This window comes from Stenella coeruleoalba (genome assembly GCF_951394435.1).
Source record: "Stenella coeruleoalba genome assembly, chromosome: 11".
NCBI classification, from domain to species: domain Eukaryota; kingdom Metazoa; phylum Chordata; class Mammalia; order Artiodactyla; family Delphinidae; genus Stenella; species Stenella coeruleoalba.
This window is the reverse complement of record NC_137157.1, coordinates 82,882,057-82,894,798: the sequence shown is the minus strand read 5'-3', so window position 1 is coordinate 82,894,798 and position 12,742 is coordinate 82,882,057. Positions and strand designations below refer to the sequence as shown.

The following is a 12,742-nucleotide window of genomic DNA, read 5'->3' as shown; positions in this document are numbered from 1 at the left end:
TAAGTTCAAGCATGCACACATGCATGAATGAGTGAAGTACAAAAAGCTGAAAGACTACAAATTTTATCCCATTCATAATTTCTGCATTTGAAGTGTATAATATTTAAATATGCATTCTGTAAGTAAAACTAGGCTGCTAATAAACTAGTTATGACTGATTAATTAAAATATAAAGTAGTAATCTTCAAACTTTTTAGACTTGGAACTCTTTCTCAAAAACAACCCCCCCAAACCCCCCAAACTTAGGGAGAATAGAAATATTAGAGAATAAGGGTGAGTTTGTATGGTGGAGGCTGCAGCAGAGCTGGGATGGAAGAGAATTCCACTAAACCTTACAAAAGTTAGAAAAGCATCCCATCAAAAACAATTCTAAATGTCTGCAGAAGCAAATTAAGATATATTAGGGGAGGGAGATAAATATTAGAATATTAAAAGGATTTAAACTAGGTACTTATGAACATTTTATAACATGTACCCCGTGTTATTTTATCACAAGTTTGCTCTTTTTCCCTCCATCTTATTTTTTCACTATCCCCAAATACTATACAACTATGATTTTCATCATATTTCCCACAATTCACATGTATTCCTCAGAAACACTCCTTCACTATATCCCCTTTATTTACTCTGCAACCAATCCTAGGGCAGTAAAGACATACCTAAGTTACTAAGTATTTTATGTTTCTTTGAAAGATACATAGCTGTCCTGTTAGCACAGGGGTTGCATTATAGGATGTCCTGAAGAATACAACATGTTCACGTCTCCCTCTAGGCCAACCTTGAAAAGGAAGCTAACATAATGTACTCCTACGGAAGACTGTTCATTGTTTGAAAGTGTAAAGTCCAGCATAAACAATGGGTAATTACCTAAGTGTTCGCTAAATACTTTATTACTCCTTGATATATGTTTATCACATATATACGTAAAACTTAATACATTCTTACATACATATATGTAATATACCAGCTAACCCAATACAACCATTTACCTTAGTGTTTTTCAAACACTTCATGTAACTCAAATAGGGCAATAAGGGCTTTATTTGACAATTTTAAATGTAAATGTATTCTTGGTCATATAAATACACATATACGGGCATCAGTATATCTACAAAATCAAATTTACATGTTTCCAGTAAGTTCTGGCCCACCTTGATAAACGAATCTTGGACAGCGACCCATGATATCAGAAAGCTGGCAGGCGGCGCTTGCAAAGAACTAAACTTGGAGAATCACCCACTAGGAGTACCGAAGGCCAGGACCAAGGCAAGGGTCGGAGGGCGGCAGGTTCCCGGCAGCCCCTGCGCCGGCAGGGCACGAAGGGAACGTGCTTGGCGTGCGCGATGACGTCAGCAACGTGCCCTGCGCGGATACCGTCTACCGCGGCAGGACTGTCTCTGTGGCAGTGCAGTTGGCTCACTGCCCTTCTCGTGGGGGCCGGTGCAACTTGTCCGTATCCAGTGTCTAGAACACGTGGTCAGTGGCATGGGCAGTGCCCCATCAGTCTCAGGTGGCCTGCACTACCATGTTTGAGCGGACGACCTAACTGCCTATCAATTTGTCCTTTGGTTTTACCGACGATTTACCCGATTTGGTTTTACGGGTTTAGCACTGGCAGCCAGAGCGCGTTGGACCATTGTCAGGTCCTGCCTCGAAAACACTAGCCACCGCGGCCAGGTGGTGGTGGGGACCTCAGGCACGAAGACCAGAAGTAAAGCACCCCAGCACTGGACAAGTTCCTGGACAAATTGTGGACTGACCCTCCGCATAGGTGCTTGCAATCCCCTTGTGATTCTCTGAGTGTTTAACAACCATGACCATTAGGCAGACGTGCATACCTAAGTAACCTATGTTTTTGCATTCTTACAGTTGGCTTTGTAGCACCTGGAGACCAACTATCAGACCACAGGAATATTCTGCCTTGTAAGTTTTGTGTTGCCTAGTACTTGATGCAGATTATTTCATTATTTCTTCAAGATTTCAAAGAAGCAGTAGAAATGTCTTTTTGCATATTCAGTCTCCGGGTTAAGTGTGGGGTAAGAAGGGATGAGAATACACCACTTTTTTTCCCTCTCCTCCCTTACATTTCTTCCTCCCCATTCACAAGGAAACCCAATATCCCCCCCCCCTTTTCCGCCCCCCAAAACAGCGAGTGAACACATTAAGAGGTTTGCTTGGGTAAACGACCTGTACTGGATTTTTTTCCTTCAAGACAAGGGAAAGGAACAAGTTTGTTTCTATTTTGGCAGAAACTGAAAGGAAATTTTGTGCAGTGACTGTCATAAAAAGCTAAGTAATAAGTTTTATATTTCAATATATTGTATATATTGAAAATAAACATTAAAGTTAAGTCGATATAAACAAAATATTTTATTTGATGAGAAGATTACAGAGATGCAATGAAGAAGAATATATTGAACTGCCCAGTAAAGTTAATGAAATCTTATTACTGTAACTAGCAAATAGGCCAGTTTTTAAACAATTTATGTACATGATAGCCAGGCAAAATTTTATGTAATATGCATACTGAGTACATAGTTATCTATAATAGAAATGTCTTGATTGGGTTATATACCCCCCCAAAAAATCTCAGAAGCAATATAATACAGTGAATAAACACAAACATGTATTATGTGAATTCAGAGAACCTAGGTTCAAGTCACAATTCTGCCCTCATACCTCTCTGATCCTCAGTTGCCTCACTTGTAACTTGGGGATGATAACAATACCTATCTAGCAAAGATGTTTTAAATATTTAATATTGCAATATACATGAAAAAATGCTTTGTACACTGTGAAATGCAATATAAGTGTTAGCAGTTATTTCAGTGAATGAGGTATTGTTTATAAACTTAGAAAAGTAACTCCAGTGCATAAAATAAGTCATACAAATTCCTATGTAAAATGATCTCTTTCAATAATACTACTCTTCATACCAGTGATTACATTTTCCTCTTGAGTGAATGATGCTGAAAAGAGCAATAAGATTGTTTTCTAGTAGCTGTATGTTTAACCCACAGTCAATTATTTTCAGATTGTTTATGTTGCACACAATGCATACCATAAGAAAGGAAACAAAAACATTAAGATTCTGGAAATGAGCTTTTAAATGTTAAGATTATTTAAGCATTTCATTTATTATACGATTCATATGATGTATAGCATGAGCATGCATACACAGTAAGGAAATGAATTTTAGAAGTCGACACTAGGTGGGTCCATAGTAATGAACTGAACATTTGAAATTGAAATGTGAGAAATATCTGTGTTTACAATAGATGGATTACAGCTCAAAAAAAGCCAGTTGAAACAGACCAATTTGAAAAGCTCAACTGGTATTTTCAAAAGGTAAATATACATAAATAGGAAATATAAAAAGTAAATATACAAGGTAGTCTAAATTATTTTTTTAATTTAGTGATTTAGTATCTGCCAAAACAGTTTCCTTTCATAAAAGTACACAGACAATATGCAACATGGAGTAGAAACAGGAAGGTAACGTATGGTCTATAAGTTATCTAGAATAATACTTCCCCCAATAAATGTCTTTTCTGATTAAAAACAATAATTTTTAAAATATCCTTATAAATTCAAAATAATTTTAAGCCAATGTCTATAACAAAAACACTGCATTTTATCTCTGCAATAAATCATGGCAAGATCGTAAGAAACATGTAAAACAATATTTGGTTATAAGAGAATGGGAAACTGGAAAGACTTTCAAACCAAGTATAATAATAAGAAATTAAAATGATTACTTACAATAAACAGACCTTAATTTTCCTAACTGTCATTATATTCTGATTGGCCTGGCTTCGGTGTTTCCATCTAAAATTTTTTTGAAGATTATAAAGTTTAGTTTTGTGGCTGAGGAGATCCCTATAATATCATGGATATTATAATATCCAGGTCAAGGATAATCATAGCTTACATTTAGTAAGTGCTTACTAAGTAGCAAAGCATTGTCATAAACACGCTTCAACCAATGCTTTCAGGTAGGCACCCTTGTTAGTATCATCCCCATTGGGGTACAAAATCAGAGATATTAAATAATTTTCCAACAGTCGAACAAATAGTAGATGGCAGAACATGGATTCCACATGCCTCCCTAGTACCGGTTCTTGAACTCTTTTCAGATAAACTTCCTCAAAATGGTGTCTACTCTTGCTGTTACCATTTAACAACCTCACATTCACTTCTCAAGGAAACACAGTATAGCTTTCACCCACACACAGCACTACCAAAACTACAATTTCTAAGATTAACAATGACCTCCATATTACTAAACCTAGTGGAAACTTCAATTCTTATACTACCTGACCTTGGCCAAGCCTTCCTTTCTTCAACATTGTCTTCTCATTATTTCCATTATGGCAGAGCCCCTGTTTTTCATCATTCTTCTCTGTCTGCCCCTTCTTGGACTTCTTTGAGTGTTGTTCCTTCTATGGTCAACATTTGAATGTTGTGGCTGGTTGGTTTGAGCATCAATTCTCACTCTTCTCTCTCCCACTGGACAATTTCATTTAATCTCTCAATTTTGGTAACATCTAAATGTCAAGACTCCAAAATAATATTTCTATCTCAGGCCCCTCTTCTAATTTTATATCTCCACCTGGATGTCTTATAGGCATCTCAAACTCAACATGTCCCGAAAGTAAACTTATCACCTCTCTACTATCCACCTCTCTATCGTCCACTCCATTCTATCATGATAAATGGAGTCAACATCCACCCAACTGCTTGGGCCCAAAACCCCAGGATTCAGTTATTCTTGACACTTTCCTCTCCCTCAGGCTCCCAAATCTGTTCTGTCTCTAAGTCCTTCTAGTTCTATGTCCTAAATGTATCTTGAATCATTTCATTGTCTCTAATGTCATTGTGACCACAATAGTCCAAAGCATATCATCTCCAGCTAAAGTACTACAACTTCCTCTCAGTCTGTCTCTACACACGCTCATTCCCACCAGTCCATTTTGTCCCCAACACAATACTCAGACTGACGTTCTTCAAACAAAAATCATTTCCCATGCTTAAAGTCCTTCAGTCTTCACATTTTCACTTAGAATAAAATCCATCACCCTTACTATGGCCCACACAACACCTCTTTATTGCTACCAAGCTCCATTCACAGCAGTTTTATCTCCATTATCAGGATGTACCAAGTCATCCCTGAACTAAGGCTTCTGTCCTCTCCTATTTTCTTCGTTTGTAATAATGTTTATCCAAATTTTTATTTGGCTAATGGCTACTTTATTTCAATTTAAATTTGACCTGTTCAGTCTAATTTTTCTTTAGCTCCAGGCTAACGTAGCTCAGCCTAGTTTTCATTATTGGAGCATCAACTGTTGATACTCCACTTACCAACAAAGTGATAGCTTCACAGGGTAAAAAAGTTCAAAATGTATGAAACGGTACTCCAACTAGAGTCAGGCATTATTTTAAAGATGGCAGGGTATGGTTCCAGCTTTCATTTGGTTTATTACCAAACAGGAAACAAATAGTACAAATATTTTACCTGAGCTCAAGGATACAAGCATGAGGACAAGCTCCACAATGACTTTCTAACAAGCAGGACTTGGAAGTTCTGTTATCGACAGTCCTCTCCCCCAGCTAAGTGACTCATTCACCAAGTTGGAGAAACCCAGAAACCTTTCACTTCCTAATAGCACATCAGCATGCATGAGTGCACCGTTAAGGTTTAACACATTCTTGCTGGGCAACAGTTAATCACAGCAGCATTCTATTTAATACTGTGACATTAAGTAGTATGGCCTATCCCACAGCCTATCATATGAACAGAAAAGTAATGACCCCCTTCTTCCCAAGAAAAAACCACAGACTTTCAGCAAAAAGCAACTTTGAGATATAATTCACACACCATGCAGTTCACCCATTTAAAGTTCACTATTCAATGGTTTCTGGGATATTGCATTATTATTTTTTAAGTATGGAGATAAATACATATGTAAAAAAATTACTATTTTAAGTGTACAATTCAGTGGTATTAATGACATTCACAATGTTGTGCATCACCACTATCTATTTCCAAAATGTTTTCATCACCCCAAACAGAAACTCTGTATTCCCCATCTTCCACTCCAGCCTCTGGTAACCTCTTATCTACTTTCTGTCTCTATCAATTTGCCTGTTATACATATTTAATGTAAGTGGAATCACACAATATTTATCCCTTTATGTCTGGCTTATTTCACTTAGCATGATGTTTTCAAGGCTCATACACATTGTAGCGTATATCATTTCTTCTCTAGGTAACAATATTCTATGATATGAATATACCACATTTGCTTAGCCATTCATCTGTTAACGGATATGTAGGTTGTTTCCACATTGTGCCTATTGTGATAGTGCTACAATGAACACTGATATACAAGTCTCTGTTTGACTCTCCCTTTTCAATTCCTTTGGATACATAACACAGAACAGAATTGCTGGGTCATATGGTAACTCTGTTTAGCTTTTGAGGAACCACCAAACTCTTTTCTATACCATTCCCACAGCAACATTAAGAGGGTTCCAATTTCTCCACATCCTTGCCAACATTTATTATTTTCCATTTTTTTCTTTTTGTGTGTTTTGTTTTTTCCTATAGCCATCCTTGTAGGTGTGTCAGCTGACTTATTTTTGTACAACTAATGCAAATTTATCCAGGGAGATTACCATCATAATTACCACTACTGCTTCTTCTACAGTGGAGAGATTTAGATTTAAATAAATATAAACGTGGGGCTTCCCTAGTGGCGCAGTGGTTAGGACTCCACCTGCCAATGCAGGGGACACGGGTTCGAGCCCTGGTCTGGGAAGATCCCACATGCTGCAGAGCAACTAAGCCCGTGCGCCACAACTACTGAAGCCCGCGTGCCTAGAGCCTGTGCTCCACAGCAAGAGAAGCCACCACAATGAGGAGTCAGTGCACCACAATGAAGAGTAGGACCCACTCGCCACAACTGGAGAAAGCCCACGCACAGCAACGAAGACCCAATGCAGCCAAAAGTAAATAAATTAAATAAATAAATTTTTTAAAAAATTAATTAAACGTGTAAACTATACAATTAATTCACAGATGGCAAAGCCGTGTAGAATTTTTTTTCACATATTCCCAAGTCTAGGAAATAAAAACTGTAGAGTAATCAATTGAATGTCTTTTCAATAATTCTCATATTTTGGAGAGAGTACTAGAATTGCTGTTAAATCATTTACCTTTCCCAAGTCTGTTAATTATTTTGCCAATCAAGAGATTTGGGGAGGAGTAAAAACATAGATTGAGAACTAGTTAATGCTAAATACTGTTCAAGCACTTTAAACACACCATATTATATATACTTCAGAATAGATAGTAATAGGTAGTTATTATTTTTTCATTTTATAGATAAAAAAATGAAGCTTTAGGAGAACCATATTTACAAAAGGAGCATAGTTAAAATAACAGTGGTTCTCCAAATTTTACTAGATATTCATTCAATAAATATGAATTCAGGAGTCAATAAAATCTTGCATACCATCACCAAATATAAAATATAAAAACTATACTGCTTTGGTTAAAGGATGGGGAAAGGCCAGGAGATGTACCCTGAGACCTTGTACACCAAGGCTGCCCATCCATCTGCAGTCAGACATAAAAAAAAAAAAAAAGAGTAGATGATACCAGTGTTCTTTAAGCTATAATGTCAGTTGAGTATTTTTATTTAGGAGTCAGAAACAGAGCATAGACAAGTCAGGGTAATACAGATTACAAACCTAAAAAGTTGGGATACTAATAAACATATCCTGGAAAGAGTCCTAAAATTTTTTTCTATTTTTTAAAAATTTCATGCTTTGGCTGCAGTTGTTGACAATAACATTGTGTATCTTAGTGATGCAAAGAAAACTCTACACTCTTATTCCAAATTAAAGGTAAAAAAATCACCTAGACATGATCTAGTATTAAAAGATAAAGGGATTATGGGGAGAAGAATCATCATAGATAGATGAATTCATAATCAGCCTATCTTTTCTTTTCAACACCTTAGATTGTGATCTTCCTATAAACAATTAGGTCCATGCTTTAGTTCTCTTAAACCACTAGGTTTTGAACAGGAATTACAGGAAGATACTATGGGAAGAGAATGAATCATTTTGCAAGAAAATGAAACAGAAAAGTAATTTGTGGAATCATAATTTTAAAATGAATGGATTGACACAGAAAAGGAAAAAAAATGATTAAGGATGCAGTTTTAGCGACAGGAAAATAAAGGGAGACTCAGAGAAAAATTAGAAGAGTTGGAAGAAAAGGAAAATTTGAAACATATTATATGAAAAGATAAAACATTAAGGAAGAAAATCTTCCAGATATGTTTGGGAAGAAAAATCCATAAAAGCAGGTTGACAAAAAGGAGCTAAAATTTCAATCTAAAAGTAAATCATTTCTATTTGAAGATAAAGTAAAATAAATCACTTTTATTTCTTCATACATCTGCCTAGTAGTAAATTTGTCAGTTACACAAAAAAAGTAAATTAATTTCCGTTAGTCTTTTTTACTTATATCTAGGCATTCTAGACTCCTAATCACTAGAAGTAGAAATATAGCAATGGAAAATGTTCAAATACTTCATTTAAATAAAAGTAGATTTGCAAAACTCTTGAAATACTATATAGATAGTCAGTGAAAGAGCACCATCTGTATCTTCTTTTACCGGTTTCTTTTCCCATTGACAACTCAGGACAATAACAAGAAAGCCAAACCAGACCCTAATTCTTAAGATGAATTTGATGTACTTCTTTAAAAAATAAAACACGAAAGACCAAATACCAAGTTCATTGTTTAGGGTCCTATTTATTCTTCATGTATCCAAATCTAACTTTTTTTTTTTGGTGATTTATGTTTGTTGGTTGATTGGTTGCTCTGAAGTGTGGTTTGTTTTGCTTTATTAGAGTCATTAGCGCCCTGCTATGAATCATTTCTTTGTGTTACAGAAACTGTGGAATGTGATATGTTTCCTTCTAGTGAGGCAGTGTGATGTCAACACTAAGACCATGCGTTTTAAAGAGCCCAACTGTCTAGGTTCACATCCTGTCTCTATTACTCAAAGTTACTCTCTGTGCCTCAATTTTCCCATCTGTTAAGTGAGACTGATAATAATAATACTTACCTGATAGGGCTATGGTAAGGAATAAATTAATGACTATGCATAACATAAGTGCCTTGTGCATAACAAGCAGTAAGTTTGGCTATTAAGATGAGAAAGGACGTCAAAAGTTTTATACTCTGAGATTTGTATTTAATCCATCATATTACTTAACCTGAGAAAAAGTTATTCTTCTCAACTTACTTGTAAGCAAAATTATGATGGGTAAATTAGAATTAGCATACTCTTTCCAGCTATAGACATCAGTCTCAAATATAGTTAATATAACTCATTTTAACTATGAAGCATACCAATGAGTAAAAAAGAGACATTTTAAATAATGTAAATTTATAAATTTAAAAGACAAAGCAATTTTTCATTGACTGTCTTGACACAACTGATTTTATTTATTTATTTATTTAACGTCCTTATTGGAGTATAATTGCTTTACAATGGTGTGTTAGTTTCTGCTGTATAACAAAGTGAATCAGCTATACATATACATACATCCCCATATCCCCTCCCTCTTGAGTCTCCCTCCAACCCTCCCTATCCCACCCCTCTAGGTGGTCACAAACCACTGAGCTGATTTCCCTGTGCTATGCGGCTGCTTCCCACTAGCTATCTATTTTACATTTGGTAGTGTATATACGTCCATGCCACTCTCTCACTTCGTCCCAGCTTACCCTTCCCCCATCCCGTGTCAAGTCCATTCTCTACATATGCGTCTTTATTCCTGTCCTGCCCCTAGGTTCTTCAGAACCATTTTTTTTTTTAAGATTCCACATATATGTGTTAGCATAAGGTATTTGTTTTTTGCTTTCTGACTTACTTTACTCTGTATGACAGATTATAGGTCCATCCACCTCACTAAATTTCATTTCTTTTTATGGCTGAGTAATATTCCATTGTATATATGTGCCACATCTTCTTTATCCATTCATCTGTTGATGGACACTTAGATTGCTTCCATGTCCTGGCTATTGTAAATAGAGCTGCGATGAACATTGTGGTATATTACTCTTTTTGAAGTATGGTTTTCTCAGCGTATACGCCCAGTAGTGGGACTGCTGGGTCGTATGGTAGCTCTATTTTTAGTTTTTTAAGGAACCTCCATAGTAGTTGTATCAATTTACATTCCCACCAACAGTGCAAGAGGGTTCCCTTTTCTCCACACCCTCTCCAGCATTTACTGTGTGTAGATTTTTTGATGATGGCCATTCTGACTGGTGTGAGGTGATACCTCGTAGTTTTGATTTGCATTTCTCTAATGATTAGTGATGTTGAGCATCCTTTCATGTGTTTGTTGGCAATCTGTATATCTTCTTTGGAGAAATGTCTATTTAGGTCTTCTGCCCATTTTTGGATTGGGTTGTTTGGTTTTTTGATATTGAGCTACATGAGCTGTTTGTATACCTTGGAGATTAATCTTTTGTCAGTTGCTTCGTTTGCAAATATTTTCTCCCATTCTGAGGGTTGTCCTTTTGTCTTGTTTATGGTTTCCTTTGCTGTGCAAAAGCTTTTAAGTTTCATTAGGTCCCATTTGTTTATTTTTGTTTTTATTTCTATTTCTCTAGGAGTTGGGTCAAAAAGGATCTTGCTGTGATTTACGTCATAGAGTGTTCTGCCTATGTTTTCCTCTAAGAGTTTGATAGTGTCTGGCCTTGCATTTAGGTCTTTAATCCATTTTGAGTTTATTTTTGTGTATGGTGTTAGGGAGTGTTCTAATTTCATTCTTTTACATGTAGCTGTCCAGTTTTCCCAGCACCACTTATTGAAGAGGCTGTCTTTTCTCCATTGTATACTCTTGCCTCCTTTATCAAAGATAAGGTGACCATATGTGCATGGGCTTATCTCTGGGCTTTCTATCCTGTTCCATTGATCTATATTTCTGTTTTTGTGCCAGTACCACACTGTCTTGATATCTGTAGCTTTGTAGTATAGTCTGAAGTCAGGGAGCCTGATTCCTCCAGCTCCGTTTTTCTTTCTCAAGATTGCTTTGGCTCTTCGGGGTCTTTGACACAACTGATTTTAAAATAAAAGTTGATAAATTTAGATTCCTTCAAAGTATGGATCTTAATGAAATATTTGGGTAGTCAAAAAATATTATTCTCTGAACTGCTGAAGGAAAAAAAAAAGAGTTCTGTCTGGAATTAAATAAACTTAAAACCTATTTTGTCAAAATTGCTAAAAAAACTGACACCAGACAATTTGACTAAATCTTGGGGAAATGGTTCAAGTTATCTCCAAAAACTTTCAATCTGTTAGGAGACTATGCCTTTAATCATATCTATGAGCAAACTATTTAAAAAAAGAAAAGAAAAAAAAAAAAGGAGGAGGGTAGATAGGAGAAGGAGAAAGGGAAAAAAGTAAAAGTCACTAGAATCCAAGAAACAAATCCAGGGATTGGCCCAATTTTAGTTATTTTACTGAAAAGCAGATGAACATAAGATTTGTTAAGGCTAGAAATCACATGATTATAAGTAGATCTGGATAATAAAAGGTATGTTACTTAGGAGGTAACTTGGAAGTCCATTAGACATTTATTTGAAGGTAGATTTATAGCTGTCACAAAAGTCAGTAAATTATGTCTGTCATCATAATAATACATTGAGTCACTTTTATATGCCTGAGGTGTACAAAGAATACCAAACCCCTTTCCAAGACCCTATAGTCACTGTCAATCCACTACTTGTTTAAAAAACAAAACAAAACAAAAATACCAACTTTAAAAAAATCTGTTGTTTTAGAAGTAGAAGAAGAAAAATAAGATGTGAAAAGCAAATATAGGACACAAAGATGGTTAAGGAGAATAGAAGTTAGAAGAGGATTCAGATTCTATAAGATAAAGACGGGCCCTTTTCTCAGATACAGTAAAATACCCTACGTTATTGTGACTGAACTTTTTGTTTAACCTCATTACCTTCTTTGAACAATAAATAAGTTCATATTTGGATAAAAGCTATTTGGGGATGAGAAACAGGGACAACAGCAAGGAGATAAGATTTGTATTGAGACTATCATCTATAACTTAATATGAATTAATTTAGTAAAAATTAATTTCTTCCAACATTTCATGAGCTCATCGACACAATGTAGAGGAGGCTTAGAGAGAGGTAGTAAGGGATAATTGTGGAATTTGGAACATGCTATAGAATGATTCTGTGCTACTCTATCACTCTCCCAGCTCCCAACTCCCAAAAAAGTAGAGTCAGCGGGACTGAAGTTTGAATAAACAGCAAAGTGACATAATAAAAATAGATGAAGATGCATAAAGATAGGCTGAAAGTGTTGAAAACAAAATTTAACTCATTATTCAATCTAGGCTACCCCTGCACCTAAGGGACATAAAAAAACAAATGCTTTTCCTGTCCCTCTTGAACCACAACTCCCCTTGACTACCTGTTCTGACTCTATGAGAACTGTAGCCCATATACTACTTTGTAGAGTAAATAAGCTTTGGGGGCTATCCGGTTAACCAAACACAATTCAAAACTTTATTTCTGTAGAAAGCCGTGTTGTTAATTCCAAATTCCAAACAAACTATTTGAAACAACCTGTTCACAAGTTTGGGACAGCTTGCACACTGTGTGTTTTGGATTTAAGAAGTTAAATGACAC

At 35.9% G+C, this 12,742-nt stretch overlaps 1 protein-coding gene across 8 annotated transcripts in view; it reads right to left on the bottom strand.

Moving 5' to 3' along the window:
• SOX5 (SRY-box transcription factor 5) overlaps window positions 1–12,742 on the bottom strand; it is a 993,819-nt gene that overhangs the window by 414,670 nt on the left and 566,407 nt on the right. The window contains exon 1 of one of the 8 annotated variants that reach the window (XM_079938023.1): window positions 1,152–1,904. The exons of the other annotated variants lie outside the window; for them this stretch is intronic. The gene's annotated coding sequence lies outside the window, so the exon portion shown is untranslated. Of the gene's footprint in view, window positions 1–1,151; window positions 1,905–12,742 lie in introns of those variants that run through there. 8 annotated transcript variants of the gene reach the window in all.